Here is a 25,510-nt window from a genome sequence, read left to right on the forward strand (position 1 = left end):
TCTCTTAGGCAAGTGAATGTCTTTCACGTTCTATGCAATGCGTAACCAACTTATTTGTCTGCTTCATCCCTGTAGGCATAGGTATCGCTGCCCACTGTATATCTGCTCCATTTCTTAAAGGCTCCAGCCAGCATTTTGCTCTAAATCATAATCCAGATGCGAGTGTCTGCAGTGAACAAATACAAGTTGTATAATGTACACTGGGCCAGCTGGAGGTAGTGATGTTCTGCTAGCAGGCAAACGTGCTGCTGGCAGCACATGAGATGGCAAGCTCATTTCATAGGAGAAGAGGGCCAAAAGCTGTGCTTCAGGGTGGGCTTGAAGAGATGGGCATCTTCCAAGTCAGAAAGAGCTGCTCTTCCAGCTGAGTGATTTGAAGTACAGGGAGAGTAATAGGTGCCCTTTGTTCTTACATTCCTAGAGATACAATGTGGAGGTAACTTCTGGTTTGACTTACTGTAAGTATCTGCAGCCATGTTTATCTGTTGTTCTGAGAATTAATTGAAAATTGTTCCTCCTTCCTTATCGCTCCCAAAATACAATGGATTGTATGTGTATGTGCACATGAGGGGAAAGGGAGGGATAATCTGCTGACAGAGGAATTTCTAAACTACATCTTAAGCTTTTCCTGTGCAAAAAAGCACCATCAGGCAAGACTAGGCAAAAGTTCATGCTAACACAAACAAGATGCTGAACTTGGATGCCGAATGTTGCATGTGACAGCAGTCTTTTCAACACATGCAGGCAAACAGTGAATCAGCAGTGCCTAGATAACAAATGACAGCAATATCTTGGGACTCTAAAATTGCGTGTCATGCAGTAAGATTTATGACTTATGATGTCTCTGTGCTTTAAGGCTAGTTCCAGGATGCAAGAAAAACAACCAACACCCTGCCCAAACCAAAAGCAGAAAAGCAGCCCCTCTCCTCAAAGTTCGCACTGTTGTAAAAGTCAATGCTTGCCGTGTAAACCCTTCTTGGAACAGCAAAATTCCATGAACGGGAGCTTGAGGCATTCCTTATTTAGAGAGCTTGTTGTTTCAGATGCTAAACGTGTGTGTATTTGCCTGCATCCCTGTGCTACCTCTGGCTCTCAATGTGCTGCCTTTGTCCCGTTTATAACTTATTTTAAGGAAAAAAACTGTAGCTGGTAGAAAAACTATTTCCTGCTTGCTCCATTTTGTATTGCTTGGGTTGCAGGAAGGAAGAAAAGGTAAATCAAATATTGCAAAATATTTTTCCAGGCTATGATCTGCAACTTTTGTTGCACTGTTGGAACAAAAAATCCTTCCACAGCTATGGTAAATTAGTAACAGAGAAAGGTACTTTGTTACCTGTGGCCGGCTTCTTTTCTTTCTCGCGTCTAAAGGAGGGAAAGAGTAAAGAGGTCGTTGTTCCTCCCTGGTGGATTTTGGCCAGATCCTTGTATTCCAACCAGATAATGATGTTCAGTCTCTGCTGTTCTACAACTTCACTCCGCTTCTTAAGTCAGTTCAGTCTTTTAAGTCTTTTCATGCTCTTCTGGAAACCTTTTGCTTTAATATCTAACTCTTTCAGCATGCTACATCCACACAAGTCTTAAATGCCTCCAGGGATAGTGACTCCTCTGGGCAGCCTGTGCCAGTGCATCACCACTCTGAGAGTAATTTTTTCTTAATATCCCACCCTGTGTCCCTGTTGCTGAGGTCATGGGTTTTGTTTCTTCTTTTCCACCTCAAAGGCTGAACCAAGCTGCCAAGAGTTCCAGTAACAGTGGTGGAGCTGGCCAAGGGGCATCTTCTGCTGCCAACAAGCTGGAGATCCTGGAGGAGAAAGAGATCTTCCTCTTCTGGAAAGAGGAAAGTGGAGCAGTGCAAGGTGAGAACATCACTGGTGCTCCTATCTGGGGGTCCTGCTTTGTCATGTATGTATTACTTATTACTTGTCTGATGTGAATCTCTACCCAGCTCTGCTTTATTCTTCTCACCTTATTGAGAGGCTGTCCCATAGCTGGTGATTTTTGCTATGCAGGCTGTGGTTGTGAGCCCTATTAACCTCGCATGCCAAGCTGAGGATGTTTGGGTTTCTGGCTGCCAAGTCATGTTTTGATGCTGAAAGATGGTAGTTGACTTACTTTTTATACTATGTAAGTAGGAATGTACTGAACCTAATGGAACCACGTGTTTGTATAGGACTGGGTACTTGAGCTCAAATGATAGCATTGGTTGGACTGAAACCCTCAATGAGCTTATACACAGTGTAGGGAAGACATACCTGTTATAAACCCTGTAGTTTGTGCTTGACAGGAATGTTTGAATGTCACCATTCGGTTCTCTTGATCTATAGGATTTCTAAGTCTGTGTCAAAACAACAGTGCTCAATTAAACTATGCACTTTTTATTTGGGTTGTTTATACTTGCCTGAGATTAATGGCTTTAAAAATATTTTTAAAGTGAGACCCTTCCATAGCACTGTAAAATTGAACAGTTTATTATATCATAAATAATTGTGAAAATTTGCATTTTCATATCAGTATTGTTGATAGTGTTTTGATACTTCTGTGATGAATGATTTGTTATGAAATGCTTTAGAACCACATAGGAAAGAGTTAAGAAAGATTTATCTGCTTCATTTTTCTTGCAAGCTTTTCAATTGGAAATATGAAATAGGTAAATATCCAGATTGTGTTTCATCACTGTCTAGTAGTGGGCAGGAGGATTTCCACTTCGGTGCTGCACTTCGTTAGAGAGTTATAAACAGGAATGCTGCAGAAGTATACTGTGGGCACGTGAGGAGATTTCTAATAACCTTAAGGCTGGCTTCCAAATGATCTTATTAATTCTGTGAGTAATCCGGGGAAAATCAGTAGGGTTTCTCTGACTTTTGCCCTTCAGGCTGCAGTTTTTACAGCTTGGAGCAACTATTACTAACAATAGCTCTTGAAGTGTAATTTTAAAAACCCCAGGAAATGTGTTCCTGTTTTTCTTTCTGATGCAGTTACAACTGGACAACTCCACTTCTTTAGCCCCTAACTCGGTGTGCCCCTGTTCCTGGAAACACATTTGGAATGCTGTAATGAAGTTTTTCACTTACCTGAAGTACATCAGATGTTGTGCATGAGCATGGTTTCCAGTGGAGACTTAAGTGTGAAGGCAGCTGCTGCCTGTGAGTCACACTCTTCCCTGGGCAAGGAAGGGAAGGACGTTGCTCAGCCCCTGGGAACTTGGTGATTCCAGTTCTTGAGTGTTGGGAAGGTTTCTGTTCTATTCACTGGCTGCTCTGAAAGGCTTGTCTTGGTCTGGTTTCTAGATGTTGCTTCTCACAACATATACAGAACTGTTAACTATACCTAAACGTGTCTCACTTCAAGACTGATCATTACTATGCAAATTAACCTTGGCTGCTCTGAGAACTGTTAATTAGTTAAGGCAAGACATATTTTGTACCTTACCATGCAGCATTACAAGCATATTTCTTTGTTATATATCCACATAACTGATGCCCTTGCAGTTTTCTAGTGTTGCCAGTTGCCTTATCTGTCTGCTTTAAAGTCAGATTTTGCTAAAATATGGCTTTTCACACAAGCTAAATGGAGGAACACATAATGTGATTCAACGGAGTTGTAAAGGAATTATTTGGTACTATTTAATCTGAGGTAACTATTTCATTTCTAGCTTAGCATTACCAATTCTATGATTTTCTGTTAAGAAGCAGGTTTTATTAAATCCAGGTAGTTGCAATAAGAAAAACTGCTTTCTTTAGCTTGTTCATAAGCTAGATACATTGAGAGCTCATTTTTGATTTTTCTGCTAATTTCCATCCATGCATCTGTTATTGTCCTTCTGATACTGCAAGACATGTTATGTCTATTTCTGATTTCAAGTGAAGGCAAACCAGTACATTTCATGCTTATAGCCCAGCCTTGGGCTGTAGGAAACATCACTTTTGTACTTAAGGCATGGATATCAAATGACATTTTGCTTTGTTCTTCTTTCTGCTTCTCATCTCCAACAATTAAAGGAATATGAAGTCAAGCTGCTTTAAAAAAGTTTCTTGGATACTGCTAGGAAGCATGTTAATGTCTGTGAGTATGCCCAAATGGTACAGTTATTGACATACGCAACCAGTAAGCAAAGGTGTGTTGTGAATTGGATTTCCAATAGCTGCAGGGTTGAGATAATTCATAGAGATGTGGAATCTGGAGTGTTTCATGATTATCAATGTGAATTCTGGTACTCTGTCCATCACAGGTGAGTTGGGAAATGGGCCCTTTATCCTTTCAGACAGTTTGAAGTGCAGACTTCTGAACTGTTCACCTATGTGCGTAGATACGCACAACTGTTCTTTTGTCTCTTTTAAGGCAACTTTGTAGGAATGAAAAGCATTTCAGAAAAGTCTACATATAATTTAGTGTCATCTACTGCTATTTCTAAAGTTCCGTGTTTTCAAGGCTTACTGGTTTTCAGTATTTTCTCTCAAAGTGATAGGAGCTTTGGTGATGAATGGCTAGCATTTTTCTTCAGTGATCTTCTGACAACTGAAAGTAGCTGCCTAGTTTGATTTGACATTGGTAAAGCGCAGTTGTATTCTAACTTGTTGAATATTGTAGCCCAAATGGAAAAGAATCATTTCAGAATGATTTTGAAGTTGATTTGGGAGGGAAAAAATAATCTATATGCTGACTTCCTTGAATATTCGTTTCTCTCCAATCTCTAACAAAATTTGATTTCATTACTTGGTTGCTGCCTTGCAGGAGGATAGATTGCTTTCAAATCATTTTAACCTAAATTGGAAAAGCGAAGACATGCCTCATAAATGAGCTTTATGATGCCTGACATTTCAGTGTTGTGGAAGATGTGATTGCAGTGCAGTACGCTGCAGTGATGAAAAGGCAAAACTGGTTAATGGAATCCACAGAACCCGGCTGCCCACAGAAGCTTCTTAGTTGCAGGTTAAAGCTGTCCCGCACATCTAAACTTCTTGCAGTGACAGATAGTGTTTATGCAGAGAGGTATTTTAAGACTGCCTACAGGATAGATGCAGAGAGCTCTCCTTCCTTATCTAGAGACTGCTTGCTGCTTTTAGAAATTCATCTTCAGAGTTTCTGCTTAGAAGATTTTGTAATTAGGAAAAGCCAGGAACGCAGGACATAAACACAGAAATAGAAAATGAGAGAAAAAACCAAGGGAGTTATAAATAAAGGAGATGCTGCCATGCCTGGAGCATAAGAAGAGATGGTTACATGTTAGAGTGGTAGAACTGTGTGAAATGGACTTGGCTGTACCAACTCTACCTTTTAAGTGTTTTTTTCACATTTCACAGAAATCAATTTTTTTATTATTATTTTTTATTTTTTATTTTTCCCAGAGTTATTTTGCTCCATTAAGGTGAAAGGCAGGTTTTGACACTGCCTGCTTCCCTCTGTTCTGCCTTGGCTATGCATGTGCTTCCCAGTGCAGAAGCCTTGGAGCTGGATGGTGAGAAATTGCACCTCCATGTTCTGCAGAAGACTTCTGCTCATTCTCAGTTTTATTATATTCCTCTGTCAGTTGTTGCATATGGATTCTTAGGGAATTCCTGGGTCTGTGGCGATGTCATTTATTTTCTTATTCCCCAAGCTTTTAGTATCTGTAAGGAAGGGGGGAATCTAACTTTATCTGTGGAATGAACACACAAAGAAATGTTTACTACAGTAAGGAAGAGGCTTGGAGCACGAAGGTTTTCTTTCTAGTTGCATTTTAACTTGACCTTTTTCAAATAAAGGATTCTATAGTATACTGATACTTCACAGCTTCAGTTAAGACTCTCATGCAATGGCTGTAGCGGGTTTTCATTAGTCTCCTGTACCATTACATTGCAACAGGAGGAATAAATGCCTTAGCAACAGACTGCTGTGATGCTAGGAGATTGTAATTCAGTGCATACAGAAGGAATAAAGGAAAACTGATTTTTGCCTCCAATTACTCCACAGCACCCTTTGTTTACATCTTGTTTAGATTTTGCCATAGCTCATCAAATGTAGCACTGAACAGAAGCTTTAATTGATAAATGGGACATGGAACATGTATCTTGGAGTTGGCTGAGCTGAATGCTTGGGGTGTCGCACAGACAGCTGCCTGCCCACGCTGGTGGCAAAGTTGCCAATGCAGACTCCAGAGCACTTCTTAGCCAGGAAACTTCAGCTTTGTTTTCCATGTGGTTCAATCCTTGTGTTTTGTTTCTAACCTTGTTAGGTTTTCTGTTTATTTTGTTGTGTGTCTGTGAAGCTTTAACTTCTACTGAATTGTAACAGCTTAATGTTTTTGGAGATAAATTGCAATGGCACATACAGTGAAACAACTTTTCAACGGCTTAGTGCTAAGTGCTTCCAGATATAGATGCAATTGACTCGCATCTACTCTTCATGAAAAATGTAAGTCTCCGTTTTTCTAAGGAATGTTTATTAATGCCTTCAGTGTTTATCACTGTATATGAGGAAGGTGTACATAATCCCTCTGTGTTAGAAAGAGCCTTCAATTGAAATTTATTAAAGAGTAGTTTACCCTGTCGCGAACAAAGTGTCCTCTAAATCCAATCCCCTCTCATGAAAGCGTGAGAATTTCTCCGCTACTTGTGGTCTGTGCAAATCATCTGCACTACAAAAGGGCCATGTCTCCTTCCATTTTAGGAATCTGGGAAGGGTAAATATTTAAAGTGCTGGCGTAACAATAGCAGGAGTAGAAGGAAATTAAAGCTTGGGATCCAGTGCTGAGATGCATTTGGCTTAAATTGTGGGTGGAACAAAGAAAAGCTTTTCAGTAAATTGGTTAAAGGTTATGATTTTCATTTTTGGATTAAGGAATAAGCAGAACTGCTCTATGTCAAATAGACCACACAATTTCCCAGGCAAGAAATCTATTTTGAAAGGGCAGCCTTTTTAGTTCTTAGTCAGATTGGTTTTTTTGCTTTTCTCTCAGTCGAGCATGTTTTTGATCAGTTACCCTATGATGGTCACGGGAACTAATATTTTTGCTGAGTTAAGGCCAGTATGGGAAATGAACAAGTCACTTTATGGACAGCAACTTGTGGGTATGAGAGCTTTGTGAATGTCAAGCTAAGATTATGTTGGATGAAATAAATGAAGCAGAGTGAAATCAAGACGGTGGTGTAGAAATCTGAAGAGTTTATTTTATCAGCTTTTGTTTTTTAGGTTACAAAGCCCTTTGCACACTAATGGATTGTTTTGAATCCTGGAGAATTTCTAGCATCTATTGTTTGTAGCAGCTGTTAGATATTGAGGAAGGAGATTCATCTGTCCTCAGAGTGGGAAGAAAAATGTATTCTTTATCTTGATAAATTCAGTTCAGGTTGAGTAACTTTGTAGATATTAAAAACAATTTCCCTGGTATATTTCACTTATCTTTGCAAGAGTTTTGGCAGTGTGTTCAAGAAGCTGAATGTACATGTTGTAAGGACTGAAGTCTGTTTCTGCCAATATTTGCCATGTGACTTACGAGCCTGTATAAAGACCTTTGCAACTTCAGCTGATATTTGGCTCGTGATTTTGCGAGACAGCTCCAAATAATCCTTTGACTTAATTGTGAACTATGTTACATTTTTCACAAAGAGGCTGTACAGAGTTGGCTGGAGAAAGGTAGCTGTACTTTTGCAACAATTTTAAATGTTCTGAAACTTGTTGGTTGGTTTTTGTCTCTTTGTTTTTGTGAGGCAATCTGATTTCAAAGTTAAAATGAGAGAATGCTAGATATCCATATAGAAAAGGGCTTGTCTCCAAGGGTTTGGCTCACAGCTGCCCGCAGGTGAGACAGCCTCAGTAGTTTTGTCTGTTGCCTCCTGCCCCTTGGCTCTCGCTCAGAGTGCTCTAGTGGTACGGCGCATCAGAAAAGGCAGCCTTCCAATTAATTCTCCTGGAAGGCTGTCAGACTTCACCATCGTGCTTCAATATTTTTTTTGTTACTCTTAATATAATTTTGATTTTTACAGTTTCCAGATGGTAGGTAATTCATTGCAGCCCCTGATGGAGTTAGTTGAGTTTTAGATCACCTAATGACTTGAAGACTAGCAGAAGTTTCTCTTCAGATTCAGGTGACTTTTGTTGCAAAGGGAGCTAGACCCACAGAATGCAAACTACAGTGAAATATCTTTTTGTAGAGTATTGTAAACTCTAAGACTTCAATGCTTGAGTTTTCTTATGAGTTTCTCAGATACCTACTTATGATTTTTATTTTAGTTTCGGTTGTGGGAGTGACACACTTTACTATTGAAGTACTTGTCTGAATCTTACTGAATTCAGAGTAAATTCCAGAAGATGGAACAATTCAAAGAAATTCTTATTTCAATAAGACTATTTACTCAGTTGGAGATCTGAAAGGCTAAACCTGGTGCCGTAAGGTAGATGAACAATGTGATGTTATTTGCCACGATGATAAAGAATCTGGCACAGCAAAGAAAGCTGTTTGTCCACTCTGTTCAGAAGCCGAGCACAAAAGGCAATGCTGAATCTCAGAGTTGATTATTAAAGTGATTTTTCAGCCTTTTGCATCCCTGTCTCTTACTGGGTATTTCTTGTAATTGCATGAAATGTGTTAGTTGTTAAAACAAAAGCCAAGAAAATCTTGAGCGGTAAAAAGAGGAAATTAGAAAAGCAACTGTAAACTGAAGTTATACCATGAAATCTGCACTCTGTGGTTGTTTGGTTTTGTAATTACAAATTGATACCTCTTATTTCATGGGCAGGGTCTATATGACAGCAGTTGAATTTTGGTTATCTTTGCAGGGATCTTGTGATCAGGGTCAGTGGGGATTCACATATCTTTGTACGATAGCTTTTTAGAGGTAAACAAAATATGTATAGCAGTAAACTTCAAATTTATGTAAGACATGGAACTGTAGAACTTCTGTAGGTTCAGTACTAACAAACCTGGCACAGCTGCAATAACAAGATGGCATGCATTTTGAGGTGAGGTTTACTTAAAAATGGGGACTGCAAAATGCTTTTAGCTACTGTCATTGCTTCTAAGGTTCTTAGTCAACTCTGACAACATCCACCAGAAATTTGGGGGTCAACAGGAACAAAGGTGCTCATTGCATGGGGACTGAGGAGTGGGGAGTTTCTTTCTGGAGAATTTCAAACTTGGATTTCTGACCAAGTAGTAGAGGCTTAGCTACTCAGCTTTGCCTGGATTGGGAACAGGAACATTTTTTGTGCAATTAGGGGTGCAAAATTTACAGGTATGGGGTGAGGAAGAGCGCAAGCAAGGGAAATGGCTTTGTAACCTAACGTTGAGGTCACTTACCTGGGAAGGAGGAAACACAGGATGTACTTTAAGGACTGTGCGTGTTTTACCTGCGTGGAGTTTATGATTAGTCTTGGAAGCATAAGCAGAGCTAAGCAGGGCCTATAAAGTGATGGACTGAGGAAGTTCTGCCCAAGGTGCTTTGTAACTAATTGTGTGAAGCTTTAAAATGACATTAATAAACAGAATGAAGGTAAGATTTTGTATATACTGTTTCTTGTTTGTTTTTTCTCCTCTCCAGATTCTTGATATTTATACAGTTTCTTCATTTCATAGTGAAGAACTTCACATAGTGAAAGTTACTTCTGTTTTTAGTGCAAGATTAAGCTGCAGTTTGTGTACTTGTCAGAAAGTATCCTTGGTCTGTTTTACAGTTTTAAGGTAGGAATGAGCATATTGAAAATCAACAGCAGTTCTGTATCCACAGATGTGGATGTAAAATGTTGAGGTAATAGTGGCGCCTGCCAGCACTTGTGTATTGCTGAGTTTATAACTTTGAAGTGAAGAAAATGAAAAAGCATTGTGCCATAATCAGAGTGTTAAAACAGGTTCTTGTGTTTACCTCTAATGCTGATAGTTTAAAAAAGGTATTTGTTATTAGCTAAATTTACAATGGCAGTTTTAGGTTTCTAGGAAGCTCTAGTGACCTCTGTAAAAGAGGTAATTCAGTGAACCTGTCACTAATAATTTCACTCTGCAGCTAATGGTAATGGGTTTAATCCAGAAATTATGAGCTGGGCCCCTTTCCCTGAGGGAAGTATTTCTTTCCATCTTAAATGTAAGGTGGGGGGAGCATAGTAACTTTAACAGGACCTAGTTTTTCTTTTGTTTTTGAAGTGTAGGGAGCTTTTTAAATACTGTACGGCACAGAATTTTTCTTCAATTACCTCCATCTGAAGTTGCACTAATGCCATATTTTTTTACCCATACCATTTTAATGGAACACAGCTTTGCTTGCTGTTGCTTTCTCATGTTTACCTGCTCTTGCAAACGAGCTCACGATGGCTGCAGTCTTTTGGAACCCTGTGAACAAGAGCCCTGACCATGCTAATCATGCTCTGACTGGTAGACTGAAGGGCACTGATGCTTCTGACTGGTGTTACGGTAGCCATGCTAGTAGAAAGTAATGCAACAATTGTGATGAAAATTTATATAAAATAATTATGCTGCTGGATTGTTGCAAAGCAAGGAACCCAGGTATAACTCCTTGAGTGGCCTTGCAAATTGTAACTATTTTTAATATTGGCTTTGAACATCAATAATTTAGCTCTCCATCTTGTCCTGATGAAAAAAAATCCCTACATATGGGGGCTGGAGCTCCAGTTTGTAAGCATTTGAAACACAGCTCTTTGGCTTGTTATTTTGTGAGAATTCCAAACTAGTTCAGCAGTAGCTTGATTTATAGAAATGATTCAATCAATAGTTGTGCCTCTTGCTTATGCTTAGCCCTCCTATTTGCAGTTCTGTTTTTGTAGTTTATTACATTTTTTTTTCTTGAGCAAAATTTTTAAGTTTAGAAAAATCTATCAACCCAAACACTATTACTTTTACTGAATATGATATAACATACACTCTACATACATTTATACTCCTGAATAGACCTCGATCATCAAAGTCACTGAAGGAAGCGGGTGCTGCTGAAAGAGTAACCACTGTTTGTTCTTGCCTGATATGGGCACCATCCTTGTGCCAGGAAATGTGCTTCTGCAGGTATACAGTGAGTTGTATTTGAGGAACTTACTGTGATTAAGACTAATCTGTGAGTAGGAAGGGAGGGAGGGTGATGTAGCATGTTAGCATGATAGGCACTTGCATTATCAAATTACTGCCTAGTACTCAGACCCCTTGTTCTATTACCTGGCACAAGCATTCCAGGCTCCTTTCTCTTCTTCCTTCACTGTCCCTGGAAACACATGGTTTGCCCTCACTCCTTGCTTAGTAGCTGAGGAACTTGAGGTCACCTGTTTGCATTTTCCATACGCAAATACTGCTAGTCCCATCCAGTGTCTCATGCTTGGCTATACCACAAAGCCAAGAAGAACACAGGTGGGTATTTTGTAACACTTAGGAATGACTTCATGTGTGTCTGAGTGCTATGAGCAGAAGATCCCTGTGATGCCTTAAAGTGAGAGAAAGCATAGTGAATGTGGCATATAGGTGTGAAGAACAAGTCCTCTGAAATTGATTGGGATGCTTTCCTTGATTTTGTTTACTTATTTTGTTTGTCTAACTTAGTTTCTTTCTAAAGTGAAGTCTTTTGGAGAGTGTGAAGTTATTTTTTTTTTCACTGTTTGAGAAGGAATTTACATTTACTGCACTCGGATGAATAAATAAAAAAAAAAACTTGGTTCACTTTTCTCAGTTTGTGAAAATCCCTGATAGATTTGTACAGAAGTTGGTTCCGAAAGAGCACATAGTGTGTATATATGGATATCTTCCTCTAAATGGGTTGACCTTCTTGTTGCTGCTCATCAGTTCTCACTGACTGACTGGGACTTGAGTCCTTTCTGGGAAGGTCAGTACCTGACGTGTGCGTTGCTCACATTAAATTAGTATCTGGCTTGTGACTGTTAAATGCTCTAGACTAAACAAGTCTGTTCTGTTAAATAAGAAAGATTTTAAATTGTAAAAAAAAAAATAAAAAAATTCACATTTAACTACTTTGAGACTGGCTATAAAGATTCAATGGTGAGTAATAAACAGATCTGTTACCTTTATTAATATTAGCAGTGACCATGCCCTGAAACAGGTACGTACTCTAATTAAGTGAACTGGAAGAGAAAGAGCTGCAAAGGGACTAAACTTCTTATAGCCATGAAACTGCTTTGCAGCTGCTGTCCTAAGGCTGCCAGAAGTCTTCAATTGCTTCTGTCTGGTATGGAGGTGGTGGTGGGGGGGGTAGCACTTTGTACCACTGTACTACTGCTGGCATATACCCAGTCACTCTGGTCTGCCAGGATATATAAAAGGCTCTCCATAGTTTTACTCTGTAATGACCAAAAATTATTGGTCTTCTCTTAATTCCCATACCCTCATTTGTTGTGCCCCAAACCAGGCTCACTCCTGGTGCTTCAGAGTCCTGCAGTATTTTGTGATCCTCAGATCACAGCTATGCAAAGGAACTGTACTCCTAAATACTTTTCAGAGGCTAATCCTCTTCAGATTCCTTAATTCTTATGCGAAGAGAGTTAATCTGATACGACAGTTAATCTAAGGAGTAGATCCAAGTCTTGTGTGGTCAAATCTCCTAGAAACGGAACATCTTTAATACATATAAAATGGGCGGCATGTTTTAATTAGAAAAAGCAATATCTTCTAACTGAATTGGTGACATACCTCATAGACACTGTAGTATAAGTAATCAAAGTCTGATCTTGAATGTGATCTTTAAATAGCTATCCAACAGTACTTGCTTGATTGTAAATCTCAGGAGTTATCACTGGATTTGAAAAGCCTGCAAGTATGTTGTCTTGGACAGCTGTTCCACACTGGATGTCTACAGTGCAGAAACTGTTTGTCAAATGGGTCTTGTGTAGAGATCTTGTACTTCATGGTTTATTTCTTACTAATACACTAAAAACACAATTGTTATACATCCTGTGCTTTTCAAAAGGCTTTTAGAATTCAGAACTAATTGATTGCGGTTTTCTGCTGATGAGAATATAGTTCAGAACTGTGACTCCAGAGAATCATGTTTTTTTAAGGTACATCTCAATATCCTTGAGCATAATATAAAAGGAATTGATAGCTTTAAGGGGGAAAAAAAAAGATGTTGGATGTTTCATAGTTTAGACATGTCTCAAGTTTTTCAGCTTAGAAGAGCAGATCAGACAGACGTGTCTTAAACTTACTTCAGAGAGCAGCTTTGGAACTGATGTGACTTCTGTGTGGTAGACAGTCACTGGAGTTTAGCCTAAACAGTGTGAAATCAGAGAGTCCCAGAGAAATCTGACGTCTCCTTCTAAAGGTGTGAAGGCCGATGCTGTGAAAAGTCTGGTTCCTCATGTATCTGAAAGTAGGAGATGTTCCCAGGCTCACATCTGTTTGCCAAGAGACAGTGAGAAAAGATTGACTTCACATTGCCTGCGTTCTGTAAGGGCAACTCTCTGAAAGGCGAGCGGTCTAGTGAGCAAACATTGAGTTTGTGCTCAAATAACATTTTCTCTTGCCTTGTCTGTCAGGCCTTCATTAGTGTGTCAGTACAGCTCACATCAGATAAAACCTTTTCTATGGGCTCCAGCAATGTTTACTCAAAACACTCAGATCTTTATTCCTGAAGGAAAAAACGTCAGTGCTTATTTCACTTTCCTAATGAGGAGTGGTGAAGGTGTGATGGAGGCTGTGCACAGAAGGAGAGCAGAGGAGCTTTTTCATGCAGTGTTCGAAGGCTTAGGCCATTACTTTTTGAAACCCCTTCAGGAAAAAAAAATGGATAATTAAGAAGTGGTAGTTGTTTTTTTCCTCACAGTTTTTTCGAAGCCAAGGAACTGCCTATAGGCTGAAAGCTGAAATTTCAATAGATGGAAGTATGTCAGACTAACCAAAATTTGCTCTTAAGTGAGTAAATGGCTTTGTTTTCTTTAGCTGAGATGGAACGAAATCATAAGATGCATAACTGCAGTCTAAGAGTTTGAGCTAGCAGTACTTTGGCAGTTGCAATAAGCATTAAAGTTAGATTTTTGGTTTTCTGAAGTTTAGGCACAAAACAACCATCCCCAAGTTAAAAGTGAGAAAGGCACTTTTCCCCCTTTTTTCTCAGTTAAAAATAGTAGTTAGGTTTTATGGTCTACTGCTGTCTGGACATAGAGTTTTGTTATTTCCTTGGTTATAGGCAAGTTAGTTGTAACACAGTAATTACTGTAACAGAGTTGGTAAAGTGTATTTCTCCCCTTATTTAGGAGAACCTACTGCAGTAGGAACTTTCACTGTATCATCAGGATGGTGCTTGTAATACTCTTGTTGTCCAAGTGGTGGAATTGTTGCTGCTTCTTATGTCGCGTGTTTGTTTCTGTTCAGGTAAAGCATTCTGTTATTTTCCCTCTGTGTTCGTTCTGGACTGTTTTACGGCTGACATTCTACATGCATGCGCTCACGTAAGGTACAATGAAGTGTACTTTGTTCATGGTGGAAAAGGTACACCTGTGAGAAAGGAATGTTCATGAGAAAATGTAACTGTGTAAACCTGTTTATGCAGCTGCATTTTAATGTAGCTTATTACTGGAGCTTTCTTTGCCGGATAAAACTGTTACAACTGAAGATAAGCTATTAAAAATTTCTCCAAAACGTTATGAACTTTCCATATTAAAGCAGTTTTGCAGATTATTTTATGTGGGTTTTCTTTTATTTTAAGATTTACCTCTATTAGATCTTCACAGAAAAAATATCATTCAGCTCATGTTAGTGTTTCTGTTCTGTAAATTGGCTGAACAAGATAGTCTTATATTTCATAAATCTCAACCTTTAACATGCAGTGGTTTGTGATAAAACCCAGAATCCCAATGAAAAACAGTTAAAGGGATACTTCAGTGAGTCATTTTTCAGTTGGGAAAAGAGGACTGCAAAATGTCACTATTGTACTTAGAGAATCTTTAAAGAAAATCATGCAAAGTAGTTTACAATCCTGCTTTATTTGTTTGTGGCATCATTGCCCTGACTTCAATTACACGGGGGACTGAGAAGATATTGTTCTAGGCACAATGTGGATAGTGAAAGTCATTCATTGCCCTCAGAAATGTATTTGTGTGCTTAGACTTTTTGAGGTCATATCACCTGAAGTAACACAGGTCCAGCTTCCAGAATATTGAAGTTGATCTGTCACATAAATTGTAGTGTACACATTTCCCAATTATGAACCAGCTATTCTTTGTTTATTTGGTAGAGGGGAGGAATCCCCAAAAACACCACCAAAAGAAACCCCAAACCCAAATCCACCAACAAATAGATCAGGAATAGCAATAGTGTCTAGTGTCTAGTGCTTCTGCATTACTAGTGCTGGAGAAGACTGCTTTGCAGAGTTGAAGATTTTTCAGTCTTCATTTGCTTCATCCACAGCTTTTTTTAGGGACATAAATTATGAAAGATCTTGTGATGAAGTCTGGATGAGTGGAGAAGGACAGCCAACTGACTTCATTCACGTCATTCATTGATCAGGCAATATTTCATTTTCATGGGACTGGCAGTCAGGTGGGAGTCTCAGTACTTAAGGCTTCAGCTGGATACATGATGTTACTTAATCCATTTTGCTTATATTGCAACTTATATTTATTTCAAATTTTGTCTCCTTTATCCCCTGAGGGGAAGAAAAAAAAGTATAGAACAATGCCAGCGTAAGAGGATGTGAGTTCTTACATTTAGTACCTTGTGTTTCATCCACTTGTCCTCTTCATCCTGCATCTCAGAGGGAGAAACCCACACATTTAAGTACATTTTTCACTCCAGGGGCCTTTCTTATTCTTTTAAAATATTCTCTTCTATCTGTGGCTGTGTAACCTAGATTGTGAATTAGCTTCTCTGGCTGTTCGGAGGCTCCAGAATGCCAATTTTGAGTTTCCATCACAGGAACGATGCTTGATATCCGCAGCTTCAGTTTAGGTCTAAAGCCACTGAATCACTCTGTATGGCTGCAGCCTCAGATAAATCAATCTGTCTTTATAACATAGTTCTAGATCCAGGGCCACTTGAGAGTACTGTGTGGATACTAAGTTCTCTCTGCAGAACTGTATGGTGTGACAGGACTAGAGTTGAATTAGGTCTGGTAACCTGATGGATCAAGTTGATTCAGTCTGATTAACTTCTGAGTTTGCTGACATCTCCTTGTCTACTGCTGTAATCTGTAAAATCCCAGTGTGTGCTTCTGAATAATTCAAGTAGCTGCTGCTAGCTCAGTATTTCCTCAAATGTTGTACAAAACTATATTTTAGCATGAAAAGTAATGAATGTTTGGTTCCCTATTGCATTTCCCTAACTGCACTGATGGATTTAAACTGCCCACTGCCAGTACTAGGCCGTAGCATCTGAGTTACAATAACCAATATCATGTCCAAGAGAGGAAGTTTTGTAGATGGATAGGAACTGTAGTAAAAAATCAGTGTAGGTGTAATAAAATACTCGCAGAGCACATGTGCTACATGCAGTCCTTGTGTTGTCTTTTTAACCTCTAATTAGCTCTTTATTTCTATTCCATGGTCCCTTATTCTCTCCATTTTATTAGCAATTCAGCAGAATTTCTGCCGTGCCTCGGCTGTCCTCTGTCTGGCCTTCAAGGATTGCAAAACCTCTGAGATTTTTGTTTCCTGAGCGCTTGCATAGTGCTTTAGCATCAATCTGTCCCCAGAGCACCCAGAAAGAGCCACTGGCTTTCCTATTAGAGCTTAACATCATCAAAGTCCTTCAGCCTCTCCTGAATTTGTGTCTCTGAAATATACTGCTGTTACAGTAAGTATCTGTGATTAATATCATATTAAGCTCAGAGTCATGCGAAGGCATCCAGCCAAGAGAAGGGGATGGTTCTTGCTGGCAATGCCTGTTGTCTTCAGAAGAGGATGGTGATCAAGTCTGTGAGCCCTTTGTACCTCATTTGAATAGAGAGTAATCAAACTTTGTACCCCATAACACAGTGCATTATCCATACTTGTAAATACAACTCATTTTAGACTAATCTTTTTATATATGTAGGTCACCCTGGAAGTAATGTCTCAAATTTATGTATGTGGAAACAATAACAAAGGGAACCAATCTCAGAAGTGTAGATGCACTGGCACAGGCTGCCCAGGGAGGTGGTGGAGTCACTGTCCGTGGAGGTGTTCAAGAACTGTAGATGTCATACTAAGGAACATGGCTTAGTGGGCATGTTGGTGGTAGGTGGACAGTTGGACTGCGTGACCTCAGAGGTCTTTTCCAAGCTCAGTGATTCTATGAAAGTATAATTCAGTTGAATCTTGAATATGGTGCTCCCCGTAACTTTTTTCTTTGTGTTCTAGAAGTTATCTTGCTATTTTCACTGTTTTATATTGATGTTAAGCATATGATGAAAAACGTTATTTTACAACTGGTGTTGTTGTTTCTGAAGAAACAAACCGGTCCTTATGATGAACTATCATGATGACTTGCTAATTCTTCTAAGTTTAAGGAACTTTTTCTTTGATCAGAACATGCAATGTACTTCTGTTTGCCAGAACAGCCCATCTGTTATCAAAGGCTTGACTTTCTGATCACAAATTACCATTTTTAGATGTTATGGAGCACTTAATTTTCCATATGATGTGACAGATTTTCTTTTGTTCATTTTTTTTTTTTCTTTTGTGCACAGCTAAGCTTTGAGAGGTTGCTGTATTTGGCAGAAGTTGTTGCTTGTAAAATGTCATGACAGACCCATAGATTGGAACTTCTTGAACTGGGGAGTATGGTATTGAGTTAGAGCAAGGCTAAGCTGGTAGTGCAAACATCCTGTAGGTTCTGTGTGTATGCATTTCCAGGTGGTAGATAGCATAGTGTTACTCATTTATCTTGTCTAGGTTTCCACAGATCAAGTCTGACATCTTCAATCTGTCTTTAATTTTTCTAAATGCTTCCCTTCTTCTCCACCTTCCCCAGTTTTCCTGTGCCTGTACTCCACATGGTGCAGAGCTCCATTTTATCTCCTAATTGTTCATTTACAAATGATGAAGTCAGCATGTGATGTCACTGGGAGATGAGCAGTGGGATATGTAGCAACATTAAAAGCTGACTATAGTACAGAAGTGGACACTGAAGGGGATATCGGACAATCAAGGTTTTATGAGGATAGTATGTGGGAAAACGTTTCTTCTTGCAGCTGCTCACAGTGCTGAGTTTGTCTTTCAGATGCTGTGAAGCCAGTAATTGAATAGGTCTGTAACTCAAAAATATGACACAGTATTTAAATTTAATTTGCACAGGAAATGTTTTATTAGCGTAACCTATGAACGTACATTATATCTTCACTTTACTATCATGCTTGGGAACAAAGTACCTGCAGTGAGTTGATAAGTCAAGATATAGTAACACTGATCTGTGCAGTACATATAATACCGAGAGCTTTAGTAGGTTGTAATCCTTTTGATCTTTATAGCGCTCTTCCTCCCAGATATCAAAGTGGTGAGAAAACGTTAACAGGCCTTGAGATGTTTAGCGAGTAGATGTGGCACAGTATCAGCTGTAAACTGATATGCAGAAGTATTTGTGTAATTAAGAACTTCGCAGTACTAGTGTTTTACTCACTAAATTAGTTCCCTGTAAAAGCAGTCCTGGATCACCAGCAGTGAAAGGCGCTATGTTCGTGGGAGATATTTTTTCTATTGAAGAATCTGTTCACATCATTTTTCTTCTAGGTGTGATGCTGGTGTTGTGTGGAAGAGAGGACAAAGGGCTGCTGAACCCAGTAAAATTCTTTTTGGAAGTAAGAAAGGCAAAAAGCTTGGGTTTAAAAAATAGTTTCCTCCTTCAAAGTGTCGAAGGCTTTGAACGTCTGCTAAAGGCCAGATCATGACGAGCAGGGGGAGCTGTTGTGCACCTGAACTCAGTCCAGAGCTAGGATGTCTATTACTGGGGGAACACTGAGGCAACAGAGCCCAAGTGGTTCTTGTGGTAAGGGTAAAGATGCCTGTGAATGAGAAATTCCTTTTACTAGAACTGCATTCTTCACCCTACCGGCTCAACTTGGCCTGAAATCAGAGCTTCCTATATTTAAGAGGAGGGAGAAGAGAGCACTTCACCATAGACAGCCCCAGGTGAGTTGGGACCTGCTGAGTGAAGCGGGCTGGATGATTAGATCTGCCCCAGGAGGATGCCAGTTCTAAGATTAGCGTTAGAGATACTTGGTGCTGAGGAAGAAGCTGGAGCTGACTACCAGAACATGAGGCTTGTAAGGTTTGGGAACTAGTAAGAACAAGCTGAAACCAAGTTGTTGCATTTCCCTTAGAAGTATTTTTTAAAGTTCTTCATAATACAACTGCAGATCCAATGAGTGCTGAAAGGTGGATGTGGCCGGGTGGGGGTCAGCCTCTGCTCCTTGGTAGCAGTGATAGGATGAGGGGGAATGGCCACAAGTTGCAGTTGAAACAACTTCTCAAGAAGAGAAGTGATGCAGTGGCACAGTCTGCACAGGGGGGTGGTGCAGTCACTGTGCATGGAGTTCTTCAAGAACTGTGGAGATGTGGCACTGAGGGACGTGCCCAGTGGACAGTATCGTTGGTAGGTGTGTGGTTGGACTAGGTGATGTTAGAGGTCTTTTCCGACTTTAATGATTCTGTCATCTCTGTTTTTTGTTTGTTGTACCTTATGACCTGTAGGCAGACCGGCTCTCAGATTTGCAGTCCGTGCAGGTGGCTGATAGCCACGGGGTGGAAGTAGGTGCTGGAGGTGGGCAGTTGTGCCCCCTTTTCCCGATTATTTCCCTCGCTTGCGGTTTACGGGCGAGTTGATTTCACTTTCCCTTTCTATGCAGCCGTGTGTGCGTTAGGAGAGAGGTTGAAAACCCACCGGTCCCAGTGGGTGCCCGCCGCTGCGGAATATGGCTTTAATCTCCACGCTGGCTTTCATCAGGAGGATCAAAGACGGGCGGCAGCGCGAGTCCGAGGCCCCCAGACACAGCGCAGGAGCCGTGCGGCCGCTCCCCGTGCCGCGCTGAGGCTGGGGGAGGCGGCCTCTTCCCCAGGGGGGCCTGGCCCCGCCGCGCCCGCCCCGGCCCGGCCCCCGCCGCCGCCGGCTGGTCGCTGCGCGCTGCTCGGCACCGTGCCATTGTTCGAGCGGGAGGGTCGAGGCTGCGATCTGCTCGGCCCGCGGCTGGTAAGTGCCGAGGGGAGATCGCGCCGGGTGGCAAAGAAAGCGTTAAGGTGTGGATCGTGCTAGGAGTGCTGCCCGCATTCGGGTTATTTACGCTGAAACGCTGCTTTGTAGCGTAAGAGGAGCACTCCGCTTGCGAGAGGCTGCAGCGGGAGGCGAGAGAACAGAGAGAAGCGGCCCCGCGTCACGCTCCGGCTGTCCGAGCGGATCCGCTGTCACACCAACAGCGGCGGGGCCGTCGTGCCGTCCTGGCGCAGCTGGGAACGGGGAGGGGAAGCGGAAAGGTCCTGCGGGAGCGCGTCGCTTTCGAAGAAAGTCGCTGCTGGGCTGGCGGTGTGGAACTGCCGCCCTGCTTGTGCCGGGCTGCTCTGCTGCCGGGCTGCTCTGCTGCCGGCTCCGCGCTTTGTACCTGTCCGAGGTGTCGAGGCGCAATTAGCGCTGCTGTCAGAACGGGGGGATTGCTGTTGTTAGCAGCAGATGCTTAAAAGATTTTTCCGGTGTAGTTTTCCAGTATGAACAGAAAACCTGTTTTGAAACGGTTTGTCAAGAGGTTCCTTAACCTGCGGTGTGAGGTGGTGGATGTGGTCAGGACAGTGGGAGGGTAGATGGGGTTGTATCATTAGGAGCACTTCTTTTTGCCTCCATTTACAGCTGTTATAATGTAAATGGCACAGCAAGATGAGCCAGAAACCTGCGGGACTTTCAATACAATTAAATTGTTTTAGATAAAGAAAGATGTGTGTGTGTGTGTGTGATCCCTCTGTGTAAGCAGGATTAGAGCTATCTTGAGTCAGAATTTTTGCAGTTATGAAAACTTAGATATCTTTTGTACGGTAAGGGCAAGTCAGCACATTGCGTAAATAAGACTTGGCGTGGTGAGACCCTCCCAGCTGTAACCACTGCGTTGGAACTTGTAACAGATCTCCCTATACTGAGGTGTACTCTGCCTTCCAGAGCTAGGTATGCTTTTCTTGAAGGATGGCTTGTTCTCATCAGGTCTATGTGTATCTGTCTCTTTCCCTTTCCAGAATTCTGGTTATGTGAAGCTCTTCCTGCTCTTTTTATATATGTGTGTGTGTGCTTGCATATATATATATATATGCACATGCTTTTTTTCTCTCTATGCATATATGTTTAACTTATTTTAAAATAATTCAATCATGGCACCAAACTTCTAGAAAAGGATTTTCACGGCTCCTTGTTAATTCTATTTTTGGCTTAATTATTATGAGCTCTGGCTTTCTAGCTAAAGCACTGTGATTGATTTCTTTAAGCAAAGCCTGGCAAATGATTTCTGTAAATGGTCTGCTGTTGTTTGTGCCAAGAAAAGTAACTTTAGCTTAAAAGCAAAAGAGATGTTTGCATTTCTTGAGCAATCTTTCCCACCCTCTGCAGCCTTTCCCAGCTCCCACAGCTGCTGCTGGTGGTGAGTGGCTTTGTGTGCCAGCTTGGCAACACTGACTCACCAGTGCCCATCTGCACCATGAGCTACGCGCTGGCGTGGGGACATCTGGAAACTCCCTGTCACAAGAATTGCCATTCCTCAGCCAGCCTGCGATGCAGGAAATGAAATCATGGTGGCTCAGGATGGGACTGCTTCAGAGCAGGTCAGGCTGTTTGGAGGAATGGAAGAATTGGCTCTTTTTTTATGGGTCTTTTTTTTTGAAGAACTAGGTACAAAATGGAAGAGGGGAAATTTCCAGTCTGCAAATCTCTTCTGCTTCCTAACTGTCTTCTAACTACTACCTCATGGTAGAAGTGCACAGACTGCTGAAAGTCTGCTCCTTCCCGGGGAGACATTAATTGGGAAAATGTGTATTTATAGACTGCGCAGAAAATAGATGGACTGTAATCACTGCTCTCAGAAGTAGGAACTGCATCGTATTGATCCTCAAAGTGAGGCAGTTGCATTTATCATGTAAACCCATGTGCTCGTGTAGGAATCTTCCTGAAGATAAACTGCCTGAAATGTACTTTAAATACCTGAGAACAAAGTGGAAGGGACAGGGAATCCTTGTTTCTAGCGAGCGCCTGTGTTTTGTAAAGTGCAAGCTTTTCAGGGAAGACCTAGTGGTTAACAGCTGAAATAGAAAAGCAAGAATCAGGGTATTGAGAGAAACCAAGCACCACATATGAATGCATAAGAGCTAGAGAATGTGAAAAATGTCTAGCTGAGAGCCAAAATGGAGATCAACAACCATAAAACATTAAAAAGCTGTTTGTCTTGCTAAAGAACACTGCAGTGATAGATAACTAGACATCTCCCATTAAAAAAAACACAGTATCAGACACCAGGCACCACCTGTTACTTCTGGAAAAGCTAAGAAAAAGCAAAGATGCAAAGAATTTTGGTGATGTGAAGGAGGAGAAAACCCTCCTTAGAGTGGCTGTGTGCTCACTGGCACAGCAAATGAAGTCTGGAGAGGATTTATCCAAGTTTACAGTTTGAGACCACATAACCCATTTGCCACATGAAAAAACCTGTAGCCTCTTAAGGGACTGTAAGTCCATTATAACATTTCATCTGGAAGGAGACTTAATGGGTAGCTATGGGATTGTTAAATGTTGCTTATTTCAAGAACACACTACTTTTTGAATTAAACTGCTTTAGATGAACTTTTGACATGAAAAGACTTTTTCCTTTTTTCTTTTTCTTTTTCCCCTTCAGGCAGTAAGTTCACATCCGAACCACCCTGCTTTGTAGCAGATAGGTCTGAAAGGACCACTAAATCCGGAGCAGTTCATTTGGCTGATAGGTAGGATGCAGATTGCAGCTGCAAGGCTTTCTGTAACTCTTCAGTGGAACTTGAGTTTTGTCCTACCTTAAATTAAAATAAATCAATAAATAATCTTATAAAACAGTTTAGCTTTATTTTAATGCAAGGTGGAGATTTTGAGTATATGCGTCCTTTATTAAATGTTCTTAAAACCCCAACAATGTAGAAAGTAGCTATTCTAACAATCTACAAATTATCTGTGCTAATATACCGCGTTATGCTGAATTTCCACTACATCCTTGCCTCTTGCTCTTGCGCTCTTGTCATTCTCAATTGCAGGCATTATGAGTCCAGATGGGATTTGTTGAACCAATGTTTCTTTAAGTCTTTTTTTTTTTTTTTTTTTTTTAAGGAAACTTTAAAGTGAAGGGAAAAAAAAAAATAGTTCAGTTGAAGCCAAAGGAACAGGTGAACTTAATCCAAGTCTCAAATGAACACACCAGTTAAGGAACACCAAATCCTACATAGTTTCAGTGTGGTGCCGCATTACTTTATTTCCTGAAGGGCTTGCAATGTAGATGGCAGATGTCTGCCGGGTAAGCCGTGTTCATTGTTAGCTCTACAAATAATAAAGAGATTACTCCATAAAACTGTCACTGCGTAGCCCTGCCTCTGCAGGCTGTGCTGCTTTCCAGATATGACGCTGTTCCAAACTGTATGGCTGAAGTGCCTTCTTAGCAGTTACTGTTATCAAGCGTAGGGTAATTGAAGATAGTTGTGCTGTTCTTCCGCTAGCAGTGCTGCTGGCATAATTTCTAAGTTAATTTTTATACTATACTATTATTTTTATAGTATAATTTTTTTATATCTTGAAGTAGTTGCTGTGTAATCCGTTCACTAGGAGAACAGAATCAGAATTATGTTGCTCAGATGTTGTGTTGCTGCTGATGGACCTCTTGCTTGTCTTTGAATTTACTGGTTTCTGAAGGGTCATCCTGAAGATTGTGTTTAAACTGAAAGCATGCAGGTAGATATTGTATCTGTTGAAAATAAGGATTTTCGTCTTTGATCATACTAAGTGTTAGCTGCAGGGCTGGCTGAAGCAAAAGCCCGAACTCCCATGTTGCTGCTGAACAGGGCACAGACACCACAAACATCCCAAACCTGCACAGAGAGCGCTGGTTCTGAGAGCATGGGCTATAAGACTACGCCTGTGCTGTGGATTCACCTCATGCAGAAATGCCTGCTTTCCTTCACAGAGTGATGAGAAACAGCTACTAAAAGTTATGGAGTGCTGTCTCAACTACTGCACACACAGATGGCCTGGGCTTAAAGTGAAAAGGATGTGGTTTGTCTTTTGGAAGGACTAGATAACTGCAGCATCTCCATGCCTTGTGTTTGGTTGTAATAATAATTTGTGGAGCTGTAACTTTGATTGGTTTACAGTTTCAAATTATGATACAGTTGTGTCAAACTGATTTAGGAAAAGGAATTTAACCCCACCAGCCTGCATCCTAACTGTTATATGAGTGGTCATGAAAATAATCAGCCAGCAGTGCCCAAAACACTGCTGGCCCATTCAGTAGGAGCTTTCTCTGCTTGGCTGTCTGCTAAGGCTCTGTCCACTCCAGTAGACTTTGAAGCTGCCTGCAGTTCTGACTGAACTCGACTGTTCAAACACAGCAGCGTTTCACATTACCAGTGCATCCCTTCAGCCCGAAACAAACTTTAGCTGACCACTTGAATTTACTTTCTGTGTTCTGTGAAAAGTCCTCAAGGCGCTTGACGTGGGGAGGGGGTGCAGGGCAGGAATGTGTGGAATTAGACTCTGGAAAAACCTCCTGCTCCAAGTGCTTATCTAAATGCGAGTGACTTCCCAGGGAATCTGGCTCTGCTCATGATCTAGAACAAATAGCCCAGGATTAATTTTCGTTTTAGAAGTGAAGGATTTAGTTATGTCTCAGGGAGATCCCGCGCAGGGGGGCTGCTGGGGGCAACATTCCTCTGTGCAAAGCACTTTCTGCTCAGAATTAGCATTCAGGCAATTAAATAGCTCAGCTGGCTGGGCAGGCTTAGCGCTGAGCACTCTCCAAAGGTAGCAGAGAAGAAAACAAGTTAGAAACTTTCTTGCTTATCTGTCTTTGTGTTGTGTCTTTCTGTAAAGTTCAGTGTCTGTAATGCAAACCTTGCAATTTCCACTTGTATTGTTGTTAAGTTCAGTATTAGGTAGCTAACGTTGCTAGCCAAACTGGTTGTAATGAATTGTTTCTAGTTTTTAAGCAACTTGTGTTGGATTATTCTTCCAGATCGCATATGTGTAATTAGCATCTGTCCTTCCTCATTGCTCTTTCTCTTTTCTTCTCCCTCCCCATCCAAAAAAGCTATGTTACTTGCAAAGCAATTTCTTTCCTAGCTCAGTGTGATGTTTCGCCTTTCCTGTTACTTATCAAAACAATTTAACTTACTTTCACGTCTCATTAAAGCACGCTTATAATTAACACAAGGAAATCAGCTGTTCTAAATTTTGGTTATTGAACTAAGCTCCTTGTGCACCTTTCCAAAATAAATAGCTTTCACTGATTTAGGTTTTCCTCAAAAACGAAGTCCTTAGTATCCTTTATTTTCAATACAGTGCATTTCTTAATTGCCTTTGGAATATGTCACGGGATGGGTGAGCTTTTCAGTCAGTAGTAATTGAATCCTAGGATTCAAGCTTAGG

The 25,510-nt window shown here is 40.8% G+C and overlaps 1 protein-coding gene across 5 annotated transcripts in view; it reads left to right on the forward strand.

Annotated features, from left to right (window-relative positions):
* Positions 1 to 25,510, forward strand: part of DISP1 (dispatched RND transporter family member 1) — a 79,744-nt gene that overhangs the window by 25,005 nt on the left and 29,229 nt on the right. Inside the window, exons 1-2 of one of the 5 annotated variants that reach the window (XM_072333602.1) lie at positions 20,059 to 20,077; positions 22,743 to 22,830. The exons of 1 other annotated variant lie outside the window; for it this stretch is intronic. The gene's annotated coding sequence lies outside the window, so the exon portion shown is untranslated. Of the gene's footprint in view, positions 1 to 1,730; positions 1,857 to 20,003; positions 20,078 to 22,742; positions 22,831 to 25,510 lie in introns of those variants that run through there. 3 more of the 5 variants (XM_072333598.1, XM_072333599.1, XM_072333600.1) reach the window with 3 other exon arrangements.

Source organism: Excalfactoria chinensis, chromosome 3 (genome assembly GCF_039878825.1).
Source record: "Excalfactoria chinensis isolate bCotChi1 chromosome 3, bCotChi1.hap2, whole genome shotgun sequence".
Taxonomy (NCBI): domain Eukaryota; kingdom Metazoa; phylum Chordata; class Aves; order Galliformes; family Phasianidae; genus Excalfactoria; species Excalfactoria chinensis.